Source organism: Lepus europaeus, chromosome 17 (assembly GCF_033115175.1).
Source record: "Lepus europaeus isolate LE1 chromosome 17, mLepTim1.pri, whole genome shotgun sequence".
Lineage (NCBI taxonomy): Eukaryota > Metazoa > Chordata > Mammalia > Lagomorpha > Leporidae > Lepus > Lepus europaeus.
Genome location: NC_084843.1, coordinates 63,484,041 through 63,504,721, shown reverse-complemented (window position 1 = coordinate 63,504,721; position 20,681 = coordinate 63,484,041). Strand labels below are relative to the sequence as shown.

General features: G+C 40.7%; 1 protein-coding gene across 3 annotated transcripts in view; it reads right to left on the bottom strand.

The window, feature by feature from the left end:
• The window catches only part of ADK (adenosine kinase), a 619,463-nt gene that overhangs the window by 391,297 nt on the left and 207,485 nt on the right, over positions 1 to 20,681 (bottom strand). The gene's annotated exons all lie outside the window — the stretch shown is intronic.

Here is a 20,681-nt window from a genome sequence, read left to right as displayed (position 1 = left end):
ATTCCAACCAACAGCAGATTGGTACCTTTTCCACCACATCCTCATCAGTATTTATTGTTTGTTGGTTTGTATATGAAAGCCATTCTAACCAAGATGAGGTGAAACCTCATTATGGTTTTGATTTGCATTTCCCTGATGACTAAGTGATCCTGAGCATTTTTTCATGTATCTGTTGGCCATGTGAATTTCCTCTTTAGAAAAATTCCTGCTGGCACTGCAGCTCAATAGGCTAATCCTCCGCCTTGCAGCGCCGGCACACCAGGTTCTGGTCCCGGTTGGGGCACCGGATTCTGTCCCAGTTGCCCCTCTTCCAGGCCAGCTCTCTGCTGTGGCCAGGGAGTGCAGTGGAGGATGGCCCAAGTGCTTGGGCCCTGCACCTGCATGGGAGACCAGGAAAGCAACTGGCTCCTGCATTCAGATCAGTGTGGTGCGCCGGCCACGGCAGCCACTGGAGGGTGAACCAACGGCAAAAGGAAGACCTTTCTCTCTGTCTCTCTCTCTCTCACTGTCCACTCTGTCAAAAAAAGAAAAAAGAAAAAGAAAAAGAAAAATTCCTGTGCAAGTGCTTTTGTTGCTGTTGATTTCTTGAGTTCTTTATAGGATATTACTCCTTTATTAGTTGCGTAGCTTGCAAGTATTTTCTCCCATTCTGTTGGTTGCCTCTTCACTGTGCTGAGTGTTTCCTTTGCAGAACAGAAGTTTCTCAGCTTAATGTAATCCTATTTGTCTGAATTTACCATTACATTAAGAATAATTTCTCATTGATTCAAGCATTAATTATGAGTTAAATAAAATCTTTGACAAGTGTTTATTTATATCTGTGAGAGCTAAAAATTAGCTCATGAAAGTTCTATGATTATTATCATCTTATAACACAAGAAACTGAAACTTGAAAAATTTAAGTGTCTTGCCCAGGTTGGTTAAACTGCATGGCACTGGACTATGCTACAAATTAGATTTCTTGGTTTTTCTACATTGTTATCTCAAGTATCAGTGACATCAAAAAACACAGAAATGTGCTAGAAAAGCTTTAAAAACATTACAGCCTATAGAACTATCATATAATTTAATTAGTGAAGACATCTTTACCCAACTAATTAACAAATGAGATGGCTTTTCAAAAAAAGTTAAGTTTAATTTTCAGTTCAAAGAAATGAATATATGATCTATGGTGGTGTGGAGGCAAAAGTTTCCGAATCCTAATTCCAAAACAGAGTTAAAAAAAAGAGGACTTTGGCAACAATTCTGGTTCCACAATCATTTGTGGCCCATTATGTGCAGTATTTCTTACTGAAGCTCTCTTTTTTTCTTAGCAAGGGCAAATGCAACAAAAAACTGTTCTCATGTTTAATGCCATATCTGGACACTGCATCACGGTGTTGTCCCATAGAGGTAGAGGTATGTCTTTCTTTTACAAAGTAAATAACTATGAAATCTATGCATAGATTTATACTAAGCAATCTCATAGCACAACAACAATCATTGAGACAGAACTAAAAGCATATTTTTACTAAGTGGTAAAATAATCTTTTAATACAAAGTACAAAACAATGTCTAAAAGACAAAAAACTAAAAAAAAATTTAAAAAGAAAAACAGGATAAAGGGAGAGAGGGAAGCCAGGAAGACACGAAACTGTGGCGTAAGGGGTAAAACCACTACATGTGGTGCTGGCATCCCATATTGGCGCCAGTTTGAGTCCCGGCAGCTCCACTTCCAATCAGGTTCCCAGCTAATGCTTCTGGGAAAGCAGTGGAAGATGGCCCAAGTACTTGGGCCCCTACACCCATGTGGGAGACCCAAAGGAAGCTGCTAGCTCCTGGATGTGGAATGGCCCAGATCTGGCCATTTGGGGAGTTAAGTAGCAGATGGAAGAGCTCTCTGTATTTCCCTCTTTCTCACTGTAACTCTGCCTTCGAACAACAAAATAAATAAACAAATCTTAAAAAAAAAAAGTGACATAAATTTGTAGTTCAGGCCACCGAAGATTAGAGTTGGGACACGGGCACTCCCTTGACTTGCATCCTCTGGTCTGCTTTAACAAAAACCAGGAGGCAAAGAAAGCTCGGTATCAGAAGCAATGGGTGGCAGGCCTATTAATGGCTGATCTGTACAGTGATCTGCCCTCAAGGAGACCCAACAGGCCAGTCCACTGCAGTGGCTTTCAATGTGGTAAGCCTGGGCTTCAGCAGAAGTCAGCTTGTGAAGAGCCCTGGCAGCTCTGCCAAGAGATGGATCACTGGAAATGGACCTGCCCTGGAGTCGAAGGATGCCCAGGTCAGAGCCACAGATCTTACTGGCTCTAAGCTGAAAAGCCCTTCACTCAGCCCAACTTCCAAAGTGACCACTGCAGCTGAGGGGATGGTCAAGTAGGGTCAGCAACATTGCAGGCAGAACTGTAAATTTCTTGTTAGAGATGCCACCTGCCTTTACCTGGCCAGCTCTCCTCCCAGGCCAGCCAAGTAATGAAAGTCAACAGAGTGCCTTCCCCTAGGAGGTTCACACCTCCCTTAGGATATACCCCATGTGAAGAGATAGATAGGTCTGGGCCTCTGAATTTACAAGGCCTAAAGCCCACCAGATTATTATCAAGCCCCTTCTGTCAGGTTCTATTTGCCTCTCAATCAGAAAAATTACTTGTAGCTTAGACAGCACCTTTCTTAGCTCCTCTAATAATGACTCTGTCCTTTGTTCTAGGCCCTGTCTAGTGCACTTGGGCCTCATTCCTTTGTAATCATAACCTCTACTCTACCACCAATGGCTTTACTCCCAACCTGTGTGTACTGATGGTCCTCTTCCCCAGTTAATGCTGTATAATTGTTCAAACCTGGTAAATGCCACTCTTAGGATCATTGGTTATTATCCTCACTCTGTCTTTTATGACCTTGTCTAAATATGATCAGAGTCGGCAAACTTGGAAGGCTTCCATAGCCTTGGCAACTCATGACGACAGCCTAGGGTGGTTACTGGCGCCATAAACTAGAATGTCAATTTGTTGGGTCAACAACAAGAGCCATTGTGCACTTGTTCCTCATGTGGGATCTCTGTCCTTAATGTGCTGTACATTTTGATTTAATGCTATAACAAGTACTCAAACAGTATGTTTCACTTTGTGTTTCTATGTGGGTGCAAACTGTTGAAATCTTTATACTAAATTGATCTTCTGTATATAAAGAGAATTGAAAATGAATGTTGATGCAAATGGAAGGGGAGAGGGAGCGGGAGAGGGGAGGGTTGCGGGTAGGAGAGAAGTTATGGGAGGGGGAAGCCATTGTAATCCATAAGCTGTACACTGGAAATTTATATTCATTAAATAAAAGTTAAAAAAAATAAAAATAAAAAAAAATTTCACAGAAACATTAAAATAACACTCAAGACAATAAAACATTGCTTTCTTTAGGTGAACAATTAAAACCCCTCAATATAATTCAACAAGAAAAAACATGACTAAAGAAGGTATGCTTTCATTATTTTATTCAAATTTCAAAAATTAGTGGTGAGGCAATCAGTTCTTGCTTAGATGCTGGCCTGGCCTGCTCTGTGTATTCTCTTCATTAAACCAGGGGGAGGGCCAGTGCCATGGCTCACTCAGCTAATCCTCCGCCTGCGGTGCCGGCACCCCGGGTTCTAGTCCTGGTTGGGGCGTCTGGTACTAGTCCTGGTTGCTCCTCTTCCAGTCCAGCTCTCTGCTGTGGCCTGGGATGGCAGCAGAGGATGACCCAAGTGCTTGGGCCCTGCACCCACATGGGAGACCGGGAGGAAGTACCCGGCTCCTGGCTTCGGATCGGAGCAGCGCCTGCCATAGCGGCCATTAGGGGAGTGAACCAAAGGAAGGAACACCTTTCTTTGTCTCTCTCTCACTTTCTATAACTCTACCTGTCAAGTAAAAAAAACCCAAAAAACAAACAAACAAAAAAACCAGGGGGAGAAGAGGACTAGGGGTGCGTGGTGCAGCAGTTAAGTTGCCATTTGGGAAGCCTGCATCCCATACTGGAGTGTGAGTTCAAGTTCCAGCCAATCTGCTTCCAATTTCACTTCCTGCTATTGTGCACTCTGGAAGGCTACAGGTGAAGGCTCATATGTTTGAGTTCATGCCACCCAAGTGGGAAACCTGTATTGAAATTGGAGCTCTTGGCTTCAGCCTGGCCCAATACTGGCTGTTGTGGGCATTTGGACATAAACCAGCAAATGGAAGACATCTCCCTGTCTGACTCTGTTTTCTTTGCTCTGCTTTTCAAATAAAATGAAAATAGGCCGGCGCCATGGCTCACTAGGCTAATCCTCCGCCTGCGGTGCCAGCACCCGGGGTTCTAGTCCCAGTTGGGGTGCCGGTTCTGTCCCGGTTGCTCCTCTTCCAGTCCAGCTCTCTGCTGTGGCCCAGGAAGGCAGTGGAGGATGGCCCTAGTTCTTGGGCCCTGCACCTGTGTGGAAGACCAGGAGGAGGCACCTGGCTCCTGGCTTCGGATCGGTGCAGCGCGCCAGCCATGGCGCCCATTTCGGGGGTGAACCAACAGAAGGAAGACCTTTCTGTCTCTCTCTCTCTCACTGTCTAACTCTGCCTGTCAATACATAAATAAATAAATTAAATTAAATGAAAATAAATTAAGAAAAAAGGTTAAGGGCCAGTGCTGTGGTTCAGTAGCTTAATCTTCAACCTGCGGTGCAGGCCTCCCATAAGGGAATTGGTTCTAGTCTCAGCTGCTCCTCTTCCGATCCAGCTCTCTGCTATCATCTGGGAAAGCAGTAGAAGATGGCCCAGATGCTTGGGCCCCTGCACCCAAGTGGGAGACCTGGAAGAAGCTCCTGGCTCCTGTCTACAAATCGGCACAGCTCCTGCCATTGCGGCCATCTGGGGAGTGAATCAGTAGATGGGAGATATTTCTGTCTCTCCTTCTCACTGACTGTAACTCTCTCACATAAATAAACAAAATATTTAAAAATTAAATTAAAGTAAATAAAAATTAAAAGAAGAAGCCATAGGGCTAACATTTGGTGAAGTGGCTCAGACACTGCTTTGGACATACACATACCACATCGGACTGCCTGGATGGATTTCTGGATCCACTTCAGATCCTAATTCCTGTTAACGTAACCTGGGAGGCAGCAGATGATGCCTCATGTACACAGGTCCCTATTACCACTCCTTGGGAGTCCCTTCCTGAACTATGGGCTCCCTGCTTCAGCCTGCCCCTTCTATGACTGTTTCAGACATTTGCGGAGTCAACCAGTGGACAGAAGATCTGTCTCTCTGCCTTTCAAATAAAATGTAAATTAAAATTTTAAAGAATAAATAAAAAGAAATCACAATTTGAATAGCCAACTTTATACATGAAATTACTCAGTAATGCTAAAATTGGCATTAATGGGTACCTCCTCATTAATGATAGGGAGGTTTAACAAGACTGTGCTGTTATCACCATCTGCTATATCCTGCTCTGTTGTTTATAAAAATAGTTGTGGTACTGATACTTTTACAAATGCTGCAGGTGTAAGACATTAAAACAGAGAATTCTCTTTGATCAGTCCAATGTCATCTTCTCTTTTAAAATCTAAGTAGTCTAGACTGCTCTCAGATTCTCAGATGTACTGTGTTTGTAAAAAGCCTTTTAACCTCGAACTAGTTTTTCTAGGTGAAATAGGCCACAAAAAAGATAATGAGAAATATTTTTAAATACAATAAAACCAGAGATTAACCTTTCTTCAAAAAAAAAAAAATCTCCAAATAGAAAACCAATATGAGGCCTTTGACTTAAATCATTCTGTCTTCTAAATACTATAAGTGAAAAATGCTGCACAGTTATTGACGTGTAAGCTCTATAATTTTTGTTCATTATGTTTCCCCTTCATTTAAATGTTAACTCCTTAAGCTTATTTTTTGTTAAATGTTTAGAAACTCCCTGTGCATGAGGTTTGGGAATGCAGTAAAACACAATTCTGAAAATTGGTTTGTTACATAATATTTTGAGTAAAAAAAAAATTTAAAAGCATCCCCTCTCCTCCAGATGCAATCCTGTATTAAAAAATAAACATACTGGCATTTAGGCAGTTCTCTCAAAATTCAACTAAAAACAAACAGAAACACTGCTAAGATTAAATATAAATATGAAGGCTTAGCTACCTAGGAGAGAAATAAGAAATTAGAATATTAAAAAACTCAAAGATCAGAAAACTAGGTTAGAAATTATAATTTAGAAATGAAGATCCAGTCATTGAAAGAGATCAAGTTAAACTTTAATGCTTATGTGAAAAAAATTCAAAGCTACTACTGATAGTTTTATAATCATGATTAGGAAGAAAATCCGTAATTAGAAACCTAATGTCAGGCCGGGGCCGTAGCTTAACAGACTAATCCTCCGCCTTGCGGCGCTGGCACACCAGGTTCTAGTCCCGGTTGGGGCGCCGGATTCTATCCCGGTTGCCTCTCTTCCAGGCCAGCTCTCTGCTATGGCCCAGGAAGGAAGGCAGTGGAGGATGGCCCAAGTGCTTGGGCCCTGCACCCGCATGGGAGACCAGGAGAAGCACCTGGCTCCTGATTTCAGATCAGCGAGATGCGCCGGCCGCAGCGGCCATTGGAGGGTGAACCAACGGCAAAAAGGAAGACCTTTCTCTCTGTCTCTCTCACTATCCACTCTGCCTGTCCAAAAAAAAAAATAAATAAACCTAATGTCAGCTCTATTACCAAAAGGAAAACAGAATAGATAGTGCTATTTGGCATGGAAGTATATGAATTTGGTTATTTAAATAAAATTATTCCCTATAACTAAGAATTTTTTTTTTTTTTGACAGGCAGAATGGATAGTGAGAGAGAGAGACAGAGAGAAAGGTCTTCCTTTTTGCCGTTGGTTCACCCTCCAATGACCACTGCAGCCGGCGCATCTCGCTGATCCGAAGCCAGGAGCCAGGTGCTTCTCCTGGTCTCCCATGCAGGTGCAGGGCCCAAGCACTTGGGCCATCCTCCACTGCCTTCCCGGGCCATAGCAGAGAGCTGGCCTGGAAGAGGGGCAACCGGGATAGAATCCGGCGCCCCAAGGCGGAGGATTAGCCTGTTAAGCCACGGCGCCGGCCAAGAATGTATTATTTTATTCAAAGATCCTTGCTTAAATAAAAGGAAAAATTCACTGTATTTGAAAATATAGTAGTTACAAATGAGATAGGAAAATGTTTGTTCTTTATTATTGAACAGTCATAAAAATTCATATAACTTCAATGTTATAAAGCTGACAGGGAGAATAAATAATTTATTCCAATGATTATCTGCTTACATTACAATTAACAAAGGTAAGAGGGTACTAAAAGATTTGACCAACTGCCCAAATATAAATAAAAGCAACATGTTAAAAACAAATATAAAACACTAGAAAAACCAATAATTCAATTTGCAGGAAGCTTAAAAATAAGTAAATTTAGAGAAGTTAAAACAATACAGAAATACTCCATGTTGTTCATTAGTTTTCTTAAAAACTCAGCAAGTCAGTTAATACCACACATCTCCAAGGAATAAAGAAGATTTCTATCAAGGAAAACCATTTTCCTGAAAAAGCATGAAATAATCCATTTGCTGAGAACTATATTTAAAATAATGGATACTTGACTCTGAAAACCTTCAATTCTTGAAAAACTTAAGACTAGAAGTGGAAAGGATGTGTGAAACACTACTCAAAATTGCTGAGATGTAGAAAAGCCAAAATTGAAGTGCTTAAGGATAGAAAAATCTCCAGCAAGAACAAGCGGACACCACTTGGATTCTAATTTTGCTTCTTTACTCATCTCACTATTTTGTTTACCTTACTTAATCAGAACCCTTATTATTAAAAATGAAGGTCAGAGAAGGCATTTGGCACAGTACTTAAGTCACTGCTTGGGATGGCCACATTCCAAATAGAGAGCCTGGTACAAGTTCCTGCTACTCTGTTTCAGACTTGGTTTCCTGCTGAAGCACATTCCAAGAAGCAGCAGTGATGGCTCAAGGACTTGGGTCCTTGCCATCCATGTGGGAAACCCAGATGCTGTATCAGGTTCCCTACTCTAGCCTGGCCTTCCATGGCTACCATGGGCATTTGGGGAGTGAAGCAGGAATGGAAGATGTTTATCCTTCAAACAAATGAAAGAAATAAATGAAATGAAGATCACATCTTCTTCCTCAAGAGCTATTGTTAAGATCTAATGAGCAAGAAGCTATACAACAGTATAAAATAAGAGTTGAAATATATATATATAAATATGCTTATATATATATACTTATATAAATAAGTAAAGTAAATGAGTTAATAAAATGAACAGAGCCAATGCAAGACAATAGAAAACAATGGTCTTAATACAGAGTGATCAACTTCTTAGAAAAGATTATAAGTTTTTTAGAAATATCCATACAGGATAAAAAATGTATCAGTAATTAGGTAATTAGCTATAAATTATGAAGCACACTGGTGAAGTAGATAGCACCAAATGACACACCAAAGAAACAACAAAGAAAAAAATCAGGCCGGTGCCGTGGCTCAACAGGCTAATCCTTCGCCTAGCGGCGCTGGCACACTGGATTCTAGTCCCGGTCGGGGCACTGGATTCTGTCCCGGTTGCCCCTCTTCCAGGCCAGCTCTCTACTGTGGCCCGGGAAGGCAGTGGAGGATGGCCCAAGTGCTTGGGCCCTGCACCCCATGGGAGACCAGGAGAAGCACCTGGCTCCTGCCATCAGATCAGCGCGGTGCACCGGCCGCAGCTGCCATTGGAGGGTGAACCAACGGCAAAAGGACGACCTTTCTCTCTATCCCTCTCTCTCTCTCACTATCCACTCTGCCTGTCAAAAAAACAAAAAGAGAGAGAGAAAGAAAAAAATCAAGCATACCAACATATTCATTGTGGGGGGAAAAATAGAGAACAGAAAAAATATTTGAAGACATAATGATCTCAAATTTCCCAAATCTGATGAAAAATATCAGTCTACACATCAAAGTAGCCCAATGAACTCCAAGTATGATAAACTCAAAGAGATCAACACTAAAAAATATATAATAAATTGTTGAAACAAAGAATCCTGAAAACAGCAAGAAAAAAGCAAATTTTCACAAAAAAGTTCCTTAAGAGCTAATTTTCCTAAGAAGCCACAGAGCCCAGAATTAAGTCAGTTGACATATTTAATGTACTAAATGAAAAAAAAAAAAAAAGTCAACCAAGAATTCTATATTCATCAAAACTATCCTTCAAAAATAAGAGAGGGGCTGGCACTGTGGTAAAGCAGGTAAAGCTGCTCCCTGCAATACCGGCATCCCATGTGGGTGCCAGTTCAAGTTCCAGCTGCTCCACTTCCCATCCAGCTCTCTGCTATGGCCTGCGAAAGCAGTAGAAGATGGCCCAAGTCTTTGGGCCCCTGCACCTGCGTAGGAGACCCAGAAGAAGCCCCTGGCTCCTGACTTCAGATTGGCACAGCTACAGCCATTGTGGCCATCTGGGGAGTGAACCATTGGATGGAAGACCTGTCTCTCTCTCTGCCTCTGCCTCTCTGTAACTCAGCCTTTCAAATAAAGTGGATAAATCTTTAAAAAAATAAATAAAAAAGAAATAAAGAAATTCCCAGATAAACAAAAGCTAAGGATGTCTTTTTAATAGTAAACCTACTCTACAAGAATGCTAAAATGTATCTAGGCTAAAATGAAGTGATCCTACATAGTAACTAGAAGCCATATGAAGAAAGAAATATCCCTGGTAAAGGACTACATAACAAAATTTAAATGCCAGTTACTGAAGTTTGCAGTTCTTCTTTTAATCCTATTAAGATATAAATGTCTCAGGAGTAAAATAGTTAACTGACTTATTTAATAAGCATACAATAAATGCTCAAGATGAAATCAATGATAATAATCTAAGAGGTTGGAGACTAAGATGATATTATTCAAACTAGGTTGTTATGGATATTAGGGTAAACACTGACAATAACAAATACATGGGGGCCAGCGTTGTGCCAAAGTGGGTTAAGCCGCCACATGGAGCCCATCCCATATGGGCACCGGTTTGAGTCCTGGCTGTTCCACTTCCAATCCAGCTCCCTGGTAATGCACCTGAGAAAGCAGCAGAGGATAGCCCAAGTCCTCCAGCTCCTGAACCCATGTGGGAGACAGGGAAGAAGCTTCTGGTTCCTGGCTTTGGCCTGGCCCAGTCCTGGTCATTGTGGTCATTTGAGAAGTGAACCAGCAGATGGAAGTCATCTATCTCTCTCTCTGTTACTCTGTACTTCAAATAAATAAGTCTTTTAAAAAAACAAATACACAAGAAAGGAAAATGAAGATGGAAATCAAAATAGTACACTACAAAAAGAATTATCCATGCTTTTATAACTTTCAAATAGAAATTTAAATTAGGCAACTAATACTAGATGAATTGTGACACCCCCACTGCCAATATTTATATGTGAAGCACTAATCCTCAGTACTTTAAAATATGCCTGTACAAGAGTACTTCAAAAGATTTATAGAAAATGGAAATAAAAACTAAGCTTATTTTTGTGCAAAAAAAATGGAATCAGGGAATACAGGGTCTTTAAAAAGTTAATTTAGTGGCAGGAATTGCGATGTAGCAGGTTAAGCCACCACTTGGGACACTTGAATCCCATATCAGAGTGCCTGAGATCAAGTCCTGCCTCTGCTTCTGATCCAGCTTTCTTCTAGTGTGCAACAGATGATGGACCATGTACCGAGGTCCCTGCTATATCCATAGGCGAGACCCAGATGGAGTGCCTGGCATCTGGCTTTGACTTGGCCTGGTCCCAGCTCTTATCGGCATTTTGCAGTTAAATAGTGGGTAGAAGATGCCTCCCTTCATCTTTCCCTATCACTTTGCCCTTCAAATATATAAAGTTTTTTTTTTTTAATTCATGGAGAATGTGCATTATGAAAAAAATCATGCATGGATTTTAATTTTTTGGGGGGGAAACAAAATAAATTAGCTTTTTAATTCCATTTCACATGAACTTTTTCAAAGTACCTTCATATTTGGAGACAGGACATTTAACAAAGTAATTAAATTAATGAATCTATTGCAGTATGGCTTAATCTAATCTGATGGTACCCTTATCAGAAGAGGAAATTAGGACAGAGAGAGATATCAGGGGTACATATGCACAGAGGGACAACCATGTGGAGAGGCAATAAGAGGGAGGCCATTTGCAGACCAGTGAGAGAGCCCTCATGCAGAAATCCAAGCTGTCAAAATCCTGACATCAGACTTCTAATCTCCAAAATAGTGAGAAAAAAATCTCTGTTATTTAAGCTGTCCAGCCTCTGGAATTATGTTATTATAGCTCTAGCAAACTAATAACATAACTTTATTTATAAACTACTCTGTATTAACTACTACTTTTGCAATATAAATGCCATTTTAAAAACAAAACTACAGGGCCAGTGCTGTGGCACAGCAGGTTAACACCCCGGCCTGAAGCGCTGGCATCCCATATGGGAGCTGGTTCGAGACTCGGCTGCTTCACTTCAGATCCAGCTCTCTGCTATAGCCTGGAAAACAGGGGAGGATGACCCAAGTGCTTGGGCCCCTGCACCCACATAAGAGACCTGGAAGAAGCTCTTGGCTCCTGGCTTTGGATCGGCGTAGCTCTGGCTGTTGCGGCCAACTGGGGAGTGAACCAACGGATGGAAGACCTCTCTCTCTCTCTGTGTAACTCTGACTTTCAAATAAATAAATAAATAAATCTTTAAAAAAAAAACCCCAGAATTAGTTAATAGTGTCAGTAATAATTAAGAGTAAATATGTGAGAAAAGATAGTATTTATTTTAACTGTTTTTAACTTTCTATTAGATAACTATGTTTTATTGGCCTTATTGTATATTCTTAAAAAGCACAAGTCTAAGATTTTTAAGAAGAGTGTTGGGCAGGTATTTGGTCTATAGATTAAGATGCCAGAGTAGCAACCGGCACTGTGGTATAGCGGGTAAAGCCACTGCCTGTAGTGCCAACATCCCATATGGGCACCAGTTCTACTTCCAATCCAGCTTTCTGCTATGGCCTGGGAAAGAAGCAGAAGATGGCCCAAGTCCTTGGGCCCCTGAACCCATGTGGGAGACTCAGAAGAAGTTTCTGGCTCCTGGCTTCAGATAGGCCCAGCTCTGGCCCTTGCAGCCATTTAGGGGAGTGAACCAGCAGATGGAAGTCCTCTCTTTCTCTCTCTGCCTCTGCTTCTCTGTAACTCTGCCTTCCAAATAAATAAATAAATCTTAAAAAAAAAAAAAATAAAAGATGCCAGAGTAGGTCTCACATCAGAGTACCTGAGTTTGGTACCCAGATCTGTCTCCTCCTGCTGGTTTCCTCCTAAAACCTGGGAAACACTGATGATGGCTCAAGCAACTGGGATTCTGTCCACTACTTGACAGACCTGGATTAAATTCTCAGCTTTTGGTTTTGGCCAGGCCCAGCCCTGGGAATTGCATGTTATCTGGGGAGTGAACCAGCAGTTGAGAGCATTTTTTTGTTTGTTTGTTTTGTCTATTTCTCTTTTTATCTCTCTGGCTCTCAGAAAAGCAAATTAAAAACAATTTTTAAACAAATTTAAGTATTATTTAATAAAAACAATGATACAATGAAACAATATTCCACATTTGTGTTTAATTTCCAGTAACATTTCTTTGAACTGTATTATCCTTTTTTGTGTGTATTAAAACAAAACAGAGTAAAATGAAAAACCCACTTTGACTTAGTAGCTCTGAGTATCAAGCTCACATTCTTACTGTCAGCCCAGTACAATGACACTGCACTCAATATTCTCTCAACAAAAGCATGCACCCATGGAATATTTGATATTTTACTTATTAGCAACAGCAGCTCTTTAGATCTTACTACAAAAATTAGTTTGCAATTAAAAAACAAAATCCCCTGTATCTAAATATTTGTATTGGTACAGAAGTTATTTATCAATAATGTTCTTTGCATTAATAATGTGTTAAAAGGTTTAACTTCTCTTCCTCACAGAAGTAGTTTGAAACACAGAAGTAATTTGAATTTGTGAAGCTAATGTTAAATTCCAAACAAATTACAGTTTCAGCAAAGAGAATGAGAAAGTTCTATTTAACTCTTGGATGCCCATTTCTGGTGACTTTTTCCATTCTGAGTTTTGAAGCAACCTTACCACCCTAAACTGATCAATTTATTTAACTTGTGAGTTTTTTTTTTTTTTTTTTTTTTTGACAGGCAGAGTGGACAGTGAGAGAGAGAGACAGAGAGAAAGGTCTTCCTTTGCTGTTGGTTCACCCTCCAATGGCCGCCGCGGTAGGCGCGCTGCGGCCGGCGCACCGCGCTGATCCAATGGCAGGAGCCAGGTACTTCTCCTGATCTCCCATGGGGTGCAGGGCCCAAGCACTTGGGCCATCCTCCACTGCACTCCCTGGCCACAGCAGAGAGCTGGCCTGGAAGAGGGGCATCCGGGACAGGATCGGTGCCACCGGGACTAGAACCCGGTGTGCTGGCGCCCCAAGGAGGAGGATTAGCCTAGTGAGCCACGGCGCCGGCCTACTTGTGAGTTTCTTATAGCTTCCTTATGACCTCTTCAATTATCATCAAACATTTTATGAAAAATGGCATATAAAATGTTTCTTTGTTTTACTGCAGTCTTATTTCCCATTCTCATCCTCAGTGTTTTGGCAACTTAGAGGACATTACTTTTCTCTCACATTTTGATAATATTTTCCTGCAAAGATTCTTTTCTGGCACAGCAACAATCAGTCATGTTAGGTACATATCCAAGGTGGTCATTTTCATTTGTTTCTCTCAAGCCAAAAATCACATTAAGCCCTTCTATGTATTTTGAAAAACTGAAGTGACGCAAAATGTTTATAACAAAAGTATCAGCATCATAGGTAAGCAAATCACATTCCTTTTTGCATACAAGGAATACAAGATATTTAGCAGATAATATCTTTTCATTTCCATTAGTAAAAAGTATACAAGAATAGGTTTTGTAAAACTTTATATCAATGCTCCTAAATCAGTATATATGAAATACATGAACATTTTATACCTTAAATTAAAAAAATATGTTTGTTTGTTCATCAAATATAAAGGTATGTAAATCTATAAAATCTTTTGACAAGACATCAACAATATTTTGTTTTAGTTGCTTGTGGTTTCACTAAAATTCCCCAAGAACATGATTTAATAATCAAAATACCCTGAAAGCTTTGGAAATATCATTTTGTTGACATGATTTATCATGTGGAATGACATATGATAGTATGACTGCTAAGATCTGACAGAATAAGCTCCACGTTGTACAGGGCCTACCCAATCATTACCAAAATGTACCCTTTGTTTCTCCCACAAGTCATTAGAGGTGAAACTTTTGATTCAGGAAATACAACCTCATTCTGTTTCATTGAGCAATCAAAGGTACAGTATAACAATACATAATAATATCATAATAATATAATAATGTACATACATTTGTGTGGAATGTCTTGGTGAATTCAGACATCACCATTTTCAAATGAACATCAGTATCTTTTCTGGAAATTGAGTTAACTACTGACTAACTGAAGAGAAATCATCTGTCATTCCTCATATTTGCTTTTGCATTCCCTTCTCTATCATGTCTACTACCAAATCATTTTCTGAATATTGTACAGTATGCTCTATCTGGTTTCTTAGTTCCTAAATCAAGTTATATGTGTTTTAATCATTAAAACATCATAGTCATTTAGGCTTCTTTTTGGCAATGCATGGGCCATGGTAGTGCTAGTATTATAATCATTTTCCATTTATTATCTAACTCTTACCACACATAGTTAGAATACTCAGAATGTGAAAAATTAAATTACTCATCTCAGTACAAGTACACAACTACTTGACAAGGATTAACTTTTAACACTTGCAACTGCACCATTAAGTTGCACACTATACTGTAGTTTTCTACTGCTGTCGAAGTTTATCACTAAAAACTCACCCGCTTAGACAACACGAATTTATTGTATTAACAGAGTCAAAAGTGTGACACAAGTGTCACTCAAGGTGTCAGCAGGGTTGCAATCCTCTCTGGAGATTTAAAGGGAGAACTTGTTGCTTGCTCATTCAGGCTGCTGCCAAAAGTAAGCTCTTGGCAGTACTAATTCTGATGCTCCGCCCCATTTTCTTACTGTCATCTGAGGGCTGTCCCAGTTACTAGACACCACTCTCACGCCTGGGCTTAGGGCTTCCTTCTAACATCTTCAAATTTAGTAGTTATCCTATGGGATGCTGGCGCTTCAGGCCAGGGCATTAACCCACTGTGCCATAGTGCCAGCCTAAAAAGTACAGTTTTGAAAAAACATTCCTTGGCCGGCGCCGTGGCTTAACAGGCTAATCCTCCGCCTTGCGGCGCCGGCACACCCGGATCTAGTCCTGGTTGGGGCGCCGGATTCTATCCCGGTTGCCCCTCTTCCAGGCCAGCTCTCTGCTATGGCCCAGGAAGGCAGTGGAGGATGGCCCAAGTGCTTGGGCCCTGCACCCGCATGGGAGACCAGGAGAAGCACCTGGCTCCTGGCTTCGGATCAGCGAGATGCGCCGGCCGCAGCGGCCATTGGAGAGTGAACCAACGGCAAAAAGGAAGACCTTTCTCTCTGTCTCTCTCACTATCCACTCTGCCTGTCAAAAAAAAAAAAAAAGAAAGAAAGAAAGAAAGAAAAACATTCCTTTAGGGGTTGGCGCAGTGGCGCAGGTTAATCCTATGCCTGTGTCGCAGGCATCCCATAGGGGCACCAGTTCGAGTCCTGGCTGCTCCTCTTCTGATCCAGCTCTCTGCTATGGCCTGGTAAAACAGTGGAGGATGGCCCAAGTGCTTGGGCCCCTGCACCAACGTGGGAGAACCGGAAGAAGCTCCTGGCTCCTGGCTTCGGATCGGCATAGCTCCAGCCGTTGTGGCCAATTGGGGAGTGAACCATCGGATGGAAGACCTCTCTCTCTATCTCTGCCTCTCCTCTCTCTCTGTAACTCTGACTTCCAAATAAATAAATAAATAAATCTTTTTTTTTAATTGTACTTTTGAACATTTACCACAGTCCATGATAGGACTCAGAAATGCTTCCTTCATCTGACCTGGCATAGGGAGGCAGCATAACTACACCTCTCCAAGAGGAGGAAAGTGGTGGAAGATGGCCAACTGCTTGGGAGACCTGGAAGAAACTTGTGACTCCTGGTGTCAGTCTGGTCCAGCCCTGACCATTACAGCCATTTAGGGAGTGAACCAGCAGATGGAAGATCTTTCCTCTCTCTGTCTCTCCCACTCTCTCTGTAACTTTCCTTTTTCAAATAAATAAATAAATCTTTTAAAAAAACAAACTATACTGTTATTCAAGGAAGAAATTACAATTTTACAATTTAACTAAATCCTCACTCAGAATGGAAAAGTAGTCTGAAAAATCTCTGGGGAACTGAAAAGCCAAGCAAAATACTATCTGGTTGCTCTACTGATAGATAAGCAAAACCTACATTTTGTGAAGACCTCAAACACCAGTATTTTCCAAATTGTCATTTAAAAAATACTATAATTTTATTTATTTATTTTTTTATTTTTGGTAGGCAGAGTGGACAGTGAGAGAGACAGACAGAGAAAAAGGTCTTCCTTTACCGTTGGTTCACCCTCCAATGGCCGCTGTGGCTGGCGCGCTGCGGCTGGCACACCGCGCTGATCCGAAACTGGGAGCCAGGTGCTTCTCCTGGTCTCCTACGCGGATGCAGGGCCCAAGCACTTGGGCCATCCTCCACTGCACTCCTGGGCCACAGCAGAAGCAAGAGGAGCAACCTGGAACAGAATCTGGCCTGGAAGAGGAGCATCCGGGACAGAATCTGGCGCCCCGACCGGGACTAGAACCCGGTGTGCTGGCGCCACAAGGCAGAGGATTAGCCTATTGAGCCACAACGCCGGCCACAATACTATAATTTTTAAAATGTTCATTACCAACTGTAATCCTTACAACTTCTAACTGATGTCATCTTTAACCTCCCATTTGCAGACAAAAATTCCCCAAAATTTGAATACATGGTTCATGACTTTATAGCCACTACAGTTTTTCCCAAGGAAAGAACCATGCTCTTGACCTGTTGTGCTGACTCATTAATTACAGAATAAGCAAATTAAAACTGCAACTTGAATTATGTTAATATTCCCTACTGAAGCAATTCTAGATCTATTTTTCAATATGTATTAATGATGATACATTGTCCTTAATAAAATTTACCATCTTGGCTATTGTAAACTACATAATTTAGTGGCATGTAATGCATTTATATTGTTATACAACTAACATTGCCATCCCAGAACTTTTTTCATTTTGCAAAACTTTGTTCCTATTAAACAATAACTCTCCATCCTCCCTACAGCCTCTTGCAGACACCATTTCACATTCTGTTTCTATGATTGACTAATCTAGATAATTCATATAAATGGAATCATACAGTATTCATCCTTTAACGACTGGTTTAAGAACATAATGTCCTCAAGGTTCATCTATGTTCTAGCATGTGTCAAAATACTTCCTTTTTAAGGATAAATAATATTCCATTGTTTTTATACACCACATCTTGCTTTCCCATTTACCCACTGACAAGACACTTGTTCCACCTTTTGGCTATTGTAAATAATTCTGTATGGAACGCAAGCATACAAGTATTTCTTTGATACCCTACTTTCATTTCTTTTGTGTATGTATACCTACTATAGTCTTGTTTGGACTGTCACAACAACATATTATAGATTATGTTACTCAAACAACAGAAATTTATTTCTGACAGTTTGCAAGGCTACAAAATTCAAGTTCAAGGAACCAACAGATTGTGTTCCTGGTAAAGGCTCACTTCCCAGCTTGCAGAAAGCTGCTTTGTCACTAGGTCCTCACAAGGAGAGATCAAGCTCTCTGAACACTTTTTATAAAAGACACTAATTCAATCATGGTCACACTCTCATAACATCTTACCCTAATTACCAGCTGACGTTCCCACCTACACAAACCATCATGCTGAGGGTTTGGACTGCCAATATGAATGACTGGAAAATACAAACATTCAGTCCATAGTGTGCTCAGAAACGGAATTCCTGGCTCAGGTGGTAATTCTATTTTTCATACTGTGAAGAACCATCATCTTGTTTTCCATAGCACCTGCCCCATCACATTTCCTACCTACGGTGTACAAAGGTTTTGAATTTCTCCATACCTTCACTAACAATTCTTATCTTCTGCTTTCTTTGATAGTTAATTCTCTTAGCTGGTATGAGATTGGAGGTAAAAACTTATTTTTAAATAACTATTTTTATTTGTTTGAAAGGCAAAGTTACACAGACAGAGGGAGAGATGGACAGAGAGCAAGATCTTCCACCTGCTGGTTTAGTCCCCAAAAAGCTGCAAACATCAGGACTGTGCCAAGCTGAAGCCAGGAGTCTGGAGCTTCCTCCTGGGCCATCCTCTGCTGCCCTCCCAGGCATATCTGCAGGGAGCTGGACAGGAAGTGGTACAGCAGGGACACGAACTGGTACCCACATGGGATGTCGGCATCACAGGTGGCAACTAACCCATTACACCAAAACACCAGCCCTAGGAAGTGTATCTTTTCAAAGAATTAAATCACCAGCACAGTGGCTCACTAGGCTAATCCTCTGCCTGCGGTGCCGGCACACTGGGTTCTAGTCCCGGTTGGGGCGCCAGATTCTGTCCCGGTTGCTCCTCTTCCAGTCCAGCTCTCTGCTGTGGCCCAGGAAGGCAGTAGAGGATAGCCCAAGTGCTTGGGCCCTACACTGGCTTGGGAGACCAGGAGGAGGCACCTGGCTCCTGGCTCCAGATCAGCTCAGAACACCGGCCATAGCGGCCATTGGGGGTGAACCAATGGAAAAGGAAGACCTTTCTCTCTCTCTCTCTCTAACTCTGCCTGTCAAAAATAAATAAATTAGGCCGGCGCCGTGGCTCACTAGGCTAATCCTCTGCCTTGCGGCACTGGCACACCGGGTTCTAGTCCTGGTCGGGGCACCGATCCTGTCCCGGTTGCCCCTCTTCCAGGCCAGCTCTCTTCTGTGGCCCGGGAAGGCAGTGGAGGATGGCTTGGGTGCTTGGGCCCTGCACCCCATGGGAGACCAGGATAAGTACCTGGCTCCTGCCATTGGATCAGCGCTGTGCGCCGGCCGCAGCGCGCCTACCGCGGCAGCCATTGGAGGGTGAACCAACGGCAAAAGGAAGACCTTTCTCTCTGTCTCTCTCTCACTGTCCACTCTGCCTGTCAAAAAAAATAAATAAATAAATAAATAAAATTAAATAAAAAAGAATTAAATCCTGAATTGACACTAATACACAAGAAAGATAAAACGAAGTTGTTATTTTAGAGTAATAAACCTGGAACCCAGCATCATCTTTGCCCCTTTCACTGGAATTCCTGTGACAGGCTCCAATAACCAGTTAGCAAAGAATCTTAGAGAACAGATTAACAAGCAGTTCTTATACTAAGGGGATGGGGAAAGGAAAAAAAGTTATTTGTGGGTATCTGTTTTCCTAGTTCAAAATAAAAGTTCTTGTAAATCTAAGACATGCAATAAAAAAAATCCTCATGGAAAAATGGAAATTGTCATGTTTCAATTAGAAATCGAATAGCATTTTGGAATTTTACTTGGGGAGATATATAGTTTTATCTTTAAGCTTTCAGAAAAAATATGAGCACTCAAAGATGAGTATTAAAGAATTTTTATTCTGGCTCCTGTAATTTTGTTTATCTTTTCAAAGTGTTTACTACACTGTTTATAAAGATAAGCAAAATATTAAGCAAGAATATTTCTTGTTCACTGATATGTCTATAATAGAGCACAGAGTATTTTACACCTATCAGTAAATGTTGGCTGAATGAACTGAACTTTACACAGTACAAAATAATATTCATTAGTCTGAGAATCAGGATAGGATTTCCAAACACACACTAACAACAAAATTAAAATATTGGATGAGTTACCCACAACTTAAAAATTCCTTTTTTTGCCTTACTAAAAATTGTAATAGACCATTGCTAGAATACATTGTTATAACACACATGAAATATTGTGAAAAATATAAAAGAGTAACAGTAGGCACAGATTTTACTAAGAGAGTAGCATCAGGCAGAAATGTGAAGGACTTCATATTAACTATACAATAAAGTTTAATTAGGTGGAAATTGATAACGATTCCAAAAAAAGGAAAAGAATTCATTAGTGAATAACTAATGGCCACCCAGATCTGGGAGGAGAAAAGTCTGAGGAGGTAATAGAATGTGCTTGGTAAATATATATGTGTGTGTGTGTGTGTATATATTACAGAGGAATGTGTATTATAATGTAATAGGACTGTCCTAAGCAATACATAAAATGCAGAAGCCACAGAGTTTAATTACACTAAAAACACTAAAAGTTATATTAACCCACTATGTTCCATTGTCCTCTTATTTAAAAACCTATAAAGATTTAAATTGAACAATATACCACTTATGGTAACACTGAAGTAAATATGTCACTGAAATATTTACAAAATTAAAAACCTGGGACTTAATGGGTTAAGAACAATTTAATACATTCATAGTATATAAGCAGAGACAAATAACAAATAAGAATATGTTTGTAGAGTAAAAAGGAATACTATTCATATGTACAAAGATTTTCAACAAATCATTAACATGAAAAATTATAAAATAGTTAAAGGATACAAGTAATTAA